Genomic DNA, 13,060 nt, shown 5'->3' with positions numbered 1-13,060 from the left:
GGGGAATTGTAACATTAATTTTTCGTTTCGATAGCATTGACCTCTCAGTGTCGTCCCTAGGTCACCTTTATTAGTTAAGACCCGAGTGCAAAACGGTCATCTTTTCTCTACTCCAAGAGTAAATCCCTCTACCTGTTTTCTGGATCCCATATTCCCGTGCCTACTCAGGATATTTTGATTTGCTCTCTCTCCTATGGTTTCAATCTTGTCTCCTCTATTACTGATCCCTTCCTATAACCACTTAAACTTAAACTGATGTTTCCCATTAAAACAGAATCAGCTACTGCAGCAAACCCAGCTACTACAAAGCATCATGATGATCGACACCATCAGTAACTCTCTCTGGTTCCTTTTCCTTTCCCAGTGTCTTTCCTGAGAAGTTTCTACCGCAGGTGCCTCCATAAGCTTCATGAGCAAACACAAACTTTTTGTCTTGCTCATCATCGTATCCTCAGTGTAGAGCATAGGTTTGAAACACAGTAGCCCTCAATAAGTATTTATTGAATAAATGGATTTGTGGATCTATTTTCTTAATGTTTTTCCTTCTGGTGATTGCTGAGAACTTCCTTACATTTCAGCTCAGTTATTTGTCTTGGCTTGGAGTCATCCAGATATTCCAATGATAGCTCAGTAAAAAATGGCAAATTTAGGGCAATATTCCCATTCATTCTTGAAGAAGTGTTCAGATGTCTAGAAATAGAAAATTTCTACAAAAATGAACCGTGTTGATAGTGATAAGGATCTACAGGCAAGGAGAATTTACTCAAGAGATAAAATACTGCTGGCAGCTTCCCTTCTGAAGATCTATGTGTTATTCTCAGTTACTACAATTTCATCACATAGGAAAATTTTGGGGTGCCAATACCACCTTGAAACCCTTATTTTTTTTATTATCACTCATTATCCTGACTGATGAAATTGTAGTAACATGTGAAAAGAAGAGGAAACAGCACGAAACAGGTTGCAAAATGGCAGTCTAAGGGCATGTGCAGAAGTGTTTTGTCTCGCACAGGTTTAAAAAAGTTGTTGCCAACATTTGAAAATTGGACATTTTCACAGATTTCAGATTTCTGGCTTCTTTTGGAAAAAAAAGATAAGATCTGGCAATCTTGGGTATACATTTCCACTTGCCAAAAATTGGTTGGGGTTGAGGTTACACATCCATGGCCTCTTTAAATAGTGCTGAAGTTCACCATTTTGCCACAGTTCCCACCATTCTGTATTGTTTACCGATCTAACTAACTTTCCTCATTTGAGTTATTTGCAGGGCCCTGTAGGTACTTAACTTTGGACGACTGCTGATGATGGTAGTTCTTAGCGAGGAGTGACTTGGGGATGGGCTTCAACCAAGGCAACACCAGGGAGTAGGAGTAAATGACAGCTCTATTGAGTTGTCTCTTCAACCCTGTTGACTTGACTAAGGAACTGGAAATTACTAGGAAAGGGAGGTTTACTTTTTAAACAGCAGTTGGTTTCACTGGAGCCAATTTCATTTCAAAAAATTACTCCACTGACATTTACTAATCACTGGACAGAATGTTGGTTTTCTCAAGAGAGACTCTGTATTCATTTTACTTGCAGATGACTACCATGATTAAGAGCCTCGTAGAAAGTTGTTAGGTACTATTTGAGAACCCTGCAGTATTCTTGTTCCTGCCTAGTTAGGTACTGAAGCATAAAACTGTATGGAGAGTTTCACTTCAGTTTAAGAACTTTTTTGTCCACTTGACGCCAAAGCCTCGGGTGATTCAGTACCTTCTGATAACGAAGTGTGATTGATAGCTCTTCCATGCGCTGTCACTTCAGGGTTTCTTTTACTCCGTTTCTATGAAAACTGTGCAAATAGCACTGCCTAGTACTCAGAACTGAAACACACATTCCTAGTTAGACTTTATTGGTTATCAGTCACACCTCTTACCTTTCCTACTGCAGCGAAATAAATTTCATTATGCCTAGGGAATCCACTTTGTTTAGAGGCAGATGTAACCAGTGTTGAATTCAGGATTAAAAGAAATATTCTGGTAATTTTTCAGGGCAATTATTCTAAGTCTGTACTGGTATGTACTTTGCCCATGAACAAAAAGACCATTTAAAAAGCTGATATTTTGAAATTGAACAAACTTTTTTCTGTCATTAACAGATAAAAATATTAATAATAGAGTGTGATTTATATGGTACCTCAGTTATTCACGTATGGAATATCTATGACAAACGTTAAATCAGCAATTTACACCTTTGCCCAAGAGTGGTGCTTTTTAATGCTTTTCTTTATCAAATTGTGTGTATTGGGGTATGCAAACCAAACCAGATTAAAACCCAAGATCACAGTTGGCAAGGTAAGTCTTCTGTAAATATGGTCTCTCTATGTCAAAATGAAGTAGAAACCCATTTCTGTTTTGAAAATCTTCTGTTCTCAGTTGTTTATATGTGTTCGCCTTCATTAGGACGTGACTTCAGTATTAGCAATGGAAATTGATTATAAGTTATACTATGATTATTTAAGTCAGAATAAAACACGATGAACTGAAGTTGGCTAAGATACAGATAATTGCTGAGCTAACAGTAGCACATAATGAACAGCAATATTTTTATTAAAAGAGGAAAAGGAAGAATTATTTAGTATTTAGACATAAAACTCTAAAGAAATAGCCCACAGTGGTTACAGAAGCTGGGAGACCTCTGGAAAGCCCTTTTGGTTTCTTAGATTTTCTTTGAAGTTGATTCTCTTCAGTTCTTCAACTGATCATAATAGACCAAGCTTCTGATTTATACCAGGTAAAACAATCATTTCTACTTTCATTCCTTACATATTTTTGGCCACGTACTAGGTTCTGAAAAATTTAGAAGGCCCAACTCTGGGCCATAATACTGCCATATCTTGGTTTTGAGTGCTTCATAAGTGGTCAGTTCAGACAACCTTTCATGGAAGCTCTTTCTTGTAACAGCTTGCATAGTTAATACTAGATTGGAAAGCTAATTTCTCCACATAACACAGTGAGGAGAAATTCTTAAATAACTATGAATTCAAATAAAAATGTAAGGCCATGGGGCAGAAGAAGAAAACTGTAGCAATGTCTATAGCAAATGATTTTATCCACTCTAGAATGTCTTTTAGATCATTCCTATAAAAATTTTAAGATGCCCTTGGAAGAATTAAGTTATCTAATTCCTCTTCGGCAAGTGGCAGGATGAAATAATTGATATTTTCTAGTGTAATTTACTCCTACTTTTCATGTGTTGCATACACACTGTCACCCTCAAAGATTTCATAATCTAATGGCCCTTTAGAAAACTACAAAGCCTTATGATGTTTAAAAATATGTCCATAAAGGGACTGATACTCCTCATACAGGAAGTAGAGCCTAATTCCTCTTAAGTGTCACTTGAATTAGTCACTTGCTTCTAATAATTAAATAAAGCAGAAGTGACAGTGTGTGATTTCTGAGACTAGGTCATCAAAGGCATTGGGGCTTTCTTCTGACTTTCTCTCACATCACTTGCTTTGGGAGAAATCAGCTGCCACGTCTTGGGTAGCCTTTGAAGCCTCTAGCCAACATCCAGAAAGAAACTAAGGCCTCCTGCCAATAGCCATGTGATTGAGTCATAGCAAGTGGACCCTTCAGCTCTAATCCAGCCTCCAGATGACTACTACTTTGGTTTACATCTTGACCGTGACCTCAGGAGATCCTGAGCTAGAACCACCCAACTTAACTGCTCCCAGATTCCTGATCAACCAACTCTTTGAGGTGATAAATGATTGTTGTTTTAAGCTGTTACACCTTGGGTGATGTTTTACACAGCAATAGGCAGCTAATACAAATACATAGACTACTCTGTAATGGTAAAAATGTGTCTTTTCCAACCAGAGTTTCAACTGAAAGAAAAATTTGGTACTCCAATAGATGGTAATTTAACAGATTGAAAGCACACTTGGTTTTTGTACTTTATAAAGGAAAAGGCTCCCCAGTCTCATGACTCTTTTCCTCTTACGCTGGCGTGGATCGCTGTTTTACTTCTTCTCCTCAGTCCTTAAATAGCTTGTATATTGCTAAGAACGGTGCACGTTATCAGAAACAGGATTTGAGTTGCCCATATTTGAGAAGAAATGAGAGCAAAATATGAAACTTTATTTTTGTGGTACAAATGTTTTAGCTTTCCAAGAAAAAAAAATAATTAAGTTTCTGCCAGAGTGGTCCCCTTTTTTGGTATTTTTTAAAGAGAAAAATAGAGCTTACTGAGAACCATTTTCAGGTGGTTTTTTTTTTAATGATTTGGCTGAATGGCACATGTTCATAGAAAAAAAAAAAAAAGATCTTCCTGCTCAAGGTCCTGTTCAGAAACTGTTAGTTATTTTAGCTAAGGTGCCATTGTGCATGAGGAGATTGGCAAACAAATATGTATAAAAGCTTTTCAACACAGTGTTGTTTGGAGTATTAACCTTAGTTTCACTTCAGGTGTAAATCTGAAAATATTTAAAACCTTTATTTGAAGGCCACTATTGTTCAATTAAATTGTATCGCTCCCTTCCTTCCTTCCTTCCTTCCTTCCTTCCTTTCCTTCTTTCTTTCTTTCTTTCTTTCTCTCTTCCTCTCCTTCTTTCTTTCTTTCTTTTCTTCCTTCCTTCCTTCCTTCCTTCCTTCTTTCACATTAATGATGAAGATCTACTCAAAGATGATTTCATTGCCATGAGAACAGGAATTGATGTGACATATTTTCAACTTGAAATATTCTAAATCATATTGGGTTTCCTATGTGCCATGTTAAAAAAAAAGTTGGAATCAATTATTTGTTTTTTTAAAAAAAGTTGTCATATATGTGGCCATGTCACAGTTACCTTTACAATTTTGAGTTTTTACTCAAGCCAAAAGCATAGCAACATTCATTTAGAACTTGACCTTTTAAGAAGAATTAAAGTTTTATTATATTTGGATTTAATTCTTTCCTTTTGGTTACAAGGGAAATAGCTTGTTTTATCATGAAAATGAAAATTGAGAGAAGCATTAATTTGGCAAATACTGTTTTTCTTTCCTCTGTGAAATACATGCCCAAGAGAAATAATTATGTGTATTTTTTGTGTGTGAGTTTTGGGATGAACAACTCCATTGCTTTCCTCAGACCCTCAAAGTGGTCTTTACTAATGCTCTTGATACATTTTGTTTCTTTCCTTTTCCTTTTTTGGGGATGACTTTCAGAAGTCATTGAAATTTTTTAAAAAATTTACTTATTTATTTTTGGCTGCGTTGGATCTTTGTTGCTGTGCGTGGGCTTCCTCTAGTTGTGGCGAGCGGCGGCTACTCTTTGTTGCGGTGCGCGGGCTTCTCATTGCAGTGGCTTCTCTTGTTGCAGAGCACGGGCTCTAGGCACACGGACTTCAGTAGTTATGGCACATGGCCTCAGTAGTTGTGGAGCACGGGCTTAGTTGCTCCACGCCATGTGGGATTTTTCTGGACCAGGGCTCGAACCCATGTCTCCTGCATTGGCAGTCAGATTCTTAACCACTGCACCACTAGGGAAGTCCCAGAAGTCATTGAAATTTGACTCAGTCAGTTCAGCTCTATTTTACTTGATTCACTGATTACCTCAAACTAGTAAATTGGAAAGTTTTGCCAAGAGCTATTTGTTTTTCTGCTAGAAACATTTGTAATGCAGATATGTCAGATCTAACACTTTCAAAACTATCAACTGAGGACTTTGAAACTATGCCATTAAATATATTAATTTTTGAAAAACAAATGTAACATGGTCCTTAGAAAAATATTAATTATGTCTCTATTTTTGAGATTAAGGATGAACCCCTCTACCTCTGTTAGAGATGCCATCATAATGTACCACATCTGCCCTTAGATGATTGAACAGTGTATTCCACAGCTCATTATCTTTCTTTCTACAAGTAATCCTCAGAAATGTCACATAGTAAAATATTGGGAGGAATATATTTTAAAAGGGGAATAAATTAAAACACTATGAAACACTTCATATTTAATGCATAAAATTAATACAATAAAAATACAAGGTATAGAATAAGTAATTGGCAGAAATATTTTAATGATGTATTTAAAGTAAATATCCATCATGATAGTTGATATTAATGGTATCGTTTATGTTAAATTAGAATGACATGAAACACATTTGCTTATTTTCTTTATTTACAGAAAGTAGTTGGAGAAGATGCCCTCAGAGTCTTTTTGTTGAGAACTCTTGGCAACTTAACAGTGAACAGTGTTATTTTTCCTTAGAAAACAGCTCCCTTGTAAATTGAATGCTATCAAACAGCTCATTAGTGGGCTATCTGGCATATGGAATGCATTTTCTTAAAAAAAAAAAAGTCTAGGTTGCTAGGCAACAGTTTATTTTAAACCAAAATTTAGGTGAAATATTCTACTCTAACAATTAAATAATGGAAATATTTACATATGGAAGTTGACATGCATATTGGCATTCATAGATCACTTTTTATTTTTATTGAAAGGAATACTATAAATAATATTTCACATAATGTTTTCATCCCATATATTCCTTTGCCCTCAAAAGTTCCTGGAAATCACTCTTCAGCTCTCCTAGCCAATTCTGCCCTACCTTTGGTCTGCTATCCTTCTATAGTCTTTCTCTATGTCTCCTATTTCAAACCTTTATCAAAATCTATGTCAAAACAGGTCTTCCTATTTTGACAATAGATTGCAGAGTACTTCACTAATTCTTTTACACCCTGGGGAGTAATTTATTCATAAAAACTTGAATTAATTTCAGGTATCTAGTTTCTACCTTATCAAAGTACATTATTTTTGTTTAAATATGATAGTATACATGCTTCTTTATAGAAGCACATCAGGAAATTAAAAATCGCCAATGGTCACACAATCCAGAGATGGTCATTTCTTACCTTGTTTTGCCCTTTTATTTGTAATCCTTTTTAAAAGGTACCTATATAATTTATTTTTAGAGAAAAAAAATGAGATTCTGTTATACCATTGAATCCAAGACACCATCAAATATTAGACACACAATTTTTCATGTACTGCTAAGAAAGAAAAGCACTACCATTAAACTATTTGACAACGCTTTTAAAGTTATAGATGTTTTATTTTATACCTTTATTGAGAGAGCTTATTAGACATAACTAGTAGATATAATTTTATGATATAGCATTTTTGTGCTTTTACAATAGGGAAAATATAAGAGAAATAAATTTGGTGAAATATTTAAAAACTTCTTAAAATGCCTAGTCCCACATTTAAAAGAGCTTTCTGATTTTTTTCATGCAATGGAATCGCTGTGCAATTGAAGACATTGGTGATGAAACAAGTCTCTAAGGCTCTGACTTTTGATGAGCATGCACAAGCAATAACAGCTATGTCATTATATTACATGTTAACATATATACATACAGGGCAGTGGCTGGTGGTGATTATAAACTGTTTCTGGATTTCAGTTATATTAAATTATGAAAAGATGGGTATCTGAGAGTTGAGTAAAGATGGTAACATACTGTAAATATTTTATGAAATATACATCGTCAAAATATTGGCAAAATTAGATAATTGTTAATATTCCTTGGTGTGTATGTATATTTATGTAGCCCATACTCTATTGTTAAACATTTAGGCTCTTTTCAATCTTCCTGTCTAGAAATGATGCAGCAATGAGAATGTTTCTATGTGCATGTCTTCAAATTGCTTCTAGAAAAGTTGTTCCAATTTACTTTTCCTAATAGGAACAATATTCATCCTCTATCAGTGACAATAAATGTCCTCTAATCTGTGTCTTACTACTTTATATTTCTTTTAGAGTATCTCTAAAAGGTACCAGCCTTTCTAGTTTGAAAAATTGATATCCTTATGGAAAATACAAAGGCTAACCAATTAGGTTGTAACAATAGAACTGTTCAGTTGTTCCTCTTCACACTCATGGATACGAACCTTTCCTTCCTTCCTTTTTTTAATTTTTCTTTTCTGTTCTTTTCATTATTTTTTACTTCTAGCTTTCCTGTACATCCTTTTCATCCCATGGAATCAGACATTTACATATTTCTAAGAATCAGGCATTATTACAAGATTTTTTCCCCAGTAAATATTTGAGAAAAGTGGTGAAAATCTTTTAAGCAGAGTTAATTTTTATTAACACTGTTTTGCTTAAGACAAGGCAAATAATTTATTGAATGGTCCTAAAGTAAGTAAGAAGGTAGATGTTGTCTAAGGCTATTCAGTTACTAGTGGAGTTTTTCAGTTTTAGATACTTAAAGGGAAATTCAATCAAGTCAATATGAAATTAAAATGAATAGTGAAATCATGCTAACGGTCTGTGATTTTTAAAAAAGATTTACCAAAAATTAAAAATAGCTGTAAAATAAGGTAAGTTTACCTCTACAAGTTGTGTCTCTATATTAATTGAAAATGACAGAAAAAAGATATATTTTGCTGTACTACACACACACACACACACACACACACACACACACACACACATACACATACACATCCCACCACACACAATACTTGGCTATGTTCTCAGAATTAGGGAAGGTGATAACATGACAAGCTAGGAGTATCAGAGACATTTAAAGTGGTAAAATGAATCCATAATGGCATGTATATGTGGAGTACAATATATTATAATCTGAAATAAATTAATGTGTAAACTTGTTTTCTCTATTTCTAGTAAAGAATCTGGTAGGACATGAGGCATTATAACCACATTACCAAGAGTGAGAGATCTGGAGAAGGGTCTGGATTCAGATACAGTATCAACCTCAGTGACCTTGGACATGGCATTTGATCTGTTGAAGCCTCATATTTTTCACGTATGCAAAGGATACTGCCAGTATCCCACAGGGTAACTGGAAGGGTTGATTCTGATTCATACACAGCACTTATTTCAGTGGCGGATACATAAGAAGTGTTCAACCATTATTTCTTATTAGAATCATGGTTATATCATGTTAATAAGGGAGGAAGTGAGATGGTGGAACGGGTGTCCCTTCTTGTTTTCTGAGGAAGGAAGCTTGTGTTACATGTGGTCCTGATACATTCACAGGAACTTTGTAAACCGTGGATGGTCCTACAAATGTGTAGTTGGGAAATTCACAGAATTCTCTTTCTGCTTTAGCTTGGTTTAACGTTCATTCTGTCACTATTCCAGGCTCATTTACTTGGGGAAATACTCATCTGGTAACAAATGTAGTTGTTCTAATAGCCTATCCCCTATTGTAAAAGATATGCACAGGAGAACATGGCTAGAAAATATAACCTTAAATCTCTTGCTGCAAAACTATCATAAAAATAGTTGAAAGGAACGAACTTATAGTTACTGGCGAGGGGGGGAATGATGGGGGGGAGGAGTAGATTGGGAGTTCGTGATTGACAGGTACACGCTGCTATGTTTAAAATAGATAACCAACAAGGACCTACTGTATAGCACAGGGAACTCTGCTCAATGTTTTGTAATAACCTAAATGGGAAAAGAACTTGAAAAAGAATAATAAAAATAAAAAGACTATGCTCTCATTAGGAGACCCTAGGCTAACTCAGATTTACCAGTCAGCCATGATTTTACCTTCTTCTGACCAATTTCAACCACTTCTATCAGAAGTAGAAGCTGTATCCACAAATGAGGTGAATAATTGAAATTATATTCTAAAAAATAGTTGAAAGGAGTTATATGGAAGGAGGGTTGGATGAAGGAAATGTAGTTCATTTATTCTTGTAGATTTAGTAAGTAGATTTACTAGGTCTGTAGTCGTCACCAAATTGTCCTGATAGACCATGTAGATCTCCTTGGGCAGAGGATTTTTTTTTAATCACTTGCAGTTCTTTCGCCATTAAGTCCAAATGTATTGCCTCAGGAAAGGAACAGCACAAATGGTCTAGAACATGGAAATAATTGCTCAGTGTTGAGTTTAAAAGCAGTTTTCTAAAAGTCTACAGTGGGACAATGACCTTGGCAGCCTGGATTTCAAGAGGGAAAAAAAACTTTCTCTCAGTTGGTTTTCATATATCAACTCAAAGCATAAATGATTAAGCATAGAGAAAACTATTGAGAAGATTAAATGAGGTTATGACACGAGAGAAGTCTTTGCTACACTGGAAAAGAAAGCTTTTCCTGTCCTGGAAGGAATAGCCTGAAAGATAAATTGAATAAACAAGGGGTAGTAAGTCACCTAACGGTATCCTAATTCCGACCCAAGAATCAAAATTTCTAGGTGAGAAGGGAAAAAGAAATATCCAGATAGGCTAGGAGAAGTATACGGTATTGCTGTTGGTGAACCATTTCTCTGGGTATATCTTCCTAGAGAAGTCCCATGTTTTATATGGCTCCATGCTCAATATGGTATCCAGTGTGGCCTGGAAATGGAAGAATAGCTGGGGCAGGACCTGGAATGGTGGACGTGAGCGCCACATAGGCTCCCACTCACTCAGCCTGGTTCAGAGAATGAATCTAAGAGTCTCTGGGCTCCAGTGAGAGTGTAAATTCTGGTAGAACCAGGGATGGAAGTCCTGGGGCCTAGGAAGAGGGAGATGCAGGACACGGGTGTCTTTCAACCAGATGCAGCATCATTGCTGGACCATATGATAAACTTATGTTTAGCTTTATAAGAGACTCAAAAACTGTCTTCCAAAGTGCATTTCCACCAGCAATGAATGAAAGTTACTGTTGCTTTGTATTATGACCAACAATTCATATTGTCAGGTGTTTGGATTTTAGCTATTCTAATAGGTGTGTAATAGTATCTCATTGTTTTCATTTGTAATTCCCTAATGCCAGTCGATATTGACCATCTTTTCATATGCTTATTTGCCATCTGTATATCTTCTTTGATGAGATGTCTGGTTGGCTGTTTTTATTGTTGAGTGTGAAGAGTTCTTTGTATATTTTGGATACAAATCCTTTTTCAGATATGTGTTTTGCAGATATTTCCTCCTTTGGTGCTCTGTGGGTGGTCTTTTCATTGTCTTAACGGTGTCTTGCAGAACAGAAGTTTTAAATTTTAATAAAGTTCAACTTATCAATCTTTTCTTTCATAGATCGTGATTTTGATGTTTTTAAAAGTGAATCACGAACCCAAAGTCACATAGATTTTCTCCATGTTTTCCTCAAAGTTAAATAGTTTTGCATGTCACATTTAGGTTTATGATCCATTTTAAGTTAATTTTTGTGTAATGTGTAAGTTCTGTATCCAGGGTCATGTTTTACGTACGAATGTCTTACACAATTTATTGAAAGAATACTTTTTTCTCCACTAAATTGCCTTTGCTCCTTAGTCAAAGATCAGTTGATAATATTTTGTGGGTCTATTTCTGGGCTCTCTGTTCTGCTCCATTGATCTATTCTTTCATCAGTACCACAGTTTCTTGATTAATGTAGCTTTATTGTAAGTCTTGAAATTAGATAGTGTGTCTTCCAACATTTTTATTCTTCTTTAGTATTGTTTTGGCTATTCTAGAGCTTTTGCCGTTCTATATAAACTTCATAATTACTTTATTGATAGGTGCAAAATCACAAACTGGAATTTCGATTGGGATTACATTGAATCTATAGACTAAATTGGGAAGAATTGACATTTGAACAATGTTGAGTCTTCCAATCCATGAACTCAGAATACCTCTTCATTTATTTAGATCATCTTTGATTTTTTAAATCACAGTTTTGTAGTTTATTGCATAAAGGTCCTGTACATATTTTGTTAGATTTATATCCAAGAATTTCATTTTCTGGGTGGTATTATAAATGATATTTGTTTTCAAACTTAAAATTCCGTTGTTCATTTCTAGTATACAGTAAAGCAGTTGCCTTTTAAATATTAACTTTATATCCTGTGCCCTTGCTATACTCATTCATCGGTTGTTGTTAATTCTTTGATATTTTATACACAGATAATCAGGTCATCTGTGAACAAGAAAAGTTTTGTGTCCACTGTCTCAGTTTGTATTCCTTTTCTTTCTTTTTCTTGTCTTTTGCACTCTCTAGGACTTCCAGTACATTGTTGAATAAGACTGATGAGAGAAGACATTCTTGTTTTGTTTTTGATCGTAGGATGAATATGTCCAGCTCTTACCACTAGGTATGATGGTGGCAGTAGGTTTTTTTGTAGATTTCTTTATCAGATTGAGGAAATCTCCCTATATTCTCAGTTTGTTGAAAATTTCTATTGTGACCAAGTATTGGATTTTGTCAAATGCTTTTTCTGCCAACTGATATAATCATATGGCTTTTCTTCTTTTGCCTGTTAATGTAGTGGATTAATTTTCAAATGTTGACCAGGCTTTTACACCTGGATTAAATTTCAATTGGCTGTGATGTATAATTCTTTTCATACATTGTTTAGTTTGATTTTCTAATATTTTGTTGAAGATTTTTATGTTAATGTTCATGAGGGAGATTGTTTTTGGCATTAGTAATGCTGGACTCAGAATGAATTAGGAAGTGTTCTCTCTGCTTCTATTTTCTGGAAGAATTGTGGAGATGTGATTTTATTTTTTTCCTTAAATATTTGATAGAATTCACCAGTAAAACTATCTCTGCCTTTTGAGAAGGTAATACATCATTGATTAAAGAAAATTAATAATTATAGGCTTGTTAAGATTATCTCTTTCTCCTTGTGTGAGTTTTGGTGGTTTGTGTCATTCAGGACATTGGTCCATTTCACCAGAGTTATCCAATTTGTGGGCATGGAGTTGTTTGTGTATTTGTTTAGTATTCTTTTGATGGTCATGATATCAGTAATGATAATTTCTTTCATTTCCAATATTGGTAAATTGTGTCTTCTCTATTTTTCTTGGTTAGCTGGCTGGAGGTTTATCTGTTTTATTTTCTTTTCAAAGAACCAGTTTTGGTTTTGTTTATTTTCTCTATTGTTTTCCTGTTTTAAGTTTCAACTCAAATTGTTGTTTCTTTACTTCTGCTTGCCTTTGATTTAAATTGTCCTTTGTCAGATGTTCCTATAAAAGGGCTTCATCTTCAAGGAATTCATGGAAAAGACTCTAATGAGTACAGGTTTCTGGTAACTGACTATACTGCTGAACTGAATGAATAAGCATTTTCAGAACTCTAATGGAAAACTGATGAA

Source organism: Lagenorhynchus albirostris, chromosome 14 (assembly GCF_949774975.1).
Source record: "Lagenorhynchus albirostris chromosome 14, mLagAlb1.1, whole genome shotgun sequence".
NCBI lineage: Eukaryota > Metazoa > Chordata > Mammalia > Artiodactyla > Delphinidae > Lagenorhynchus > Lagenorhynchus albirostris.
Note: the sequence above shows the minus strand (reverse complement) of the source record.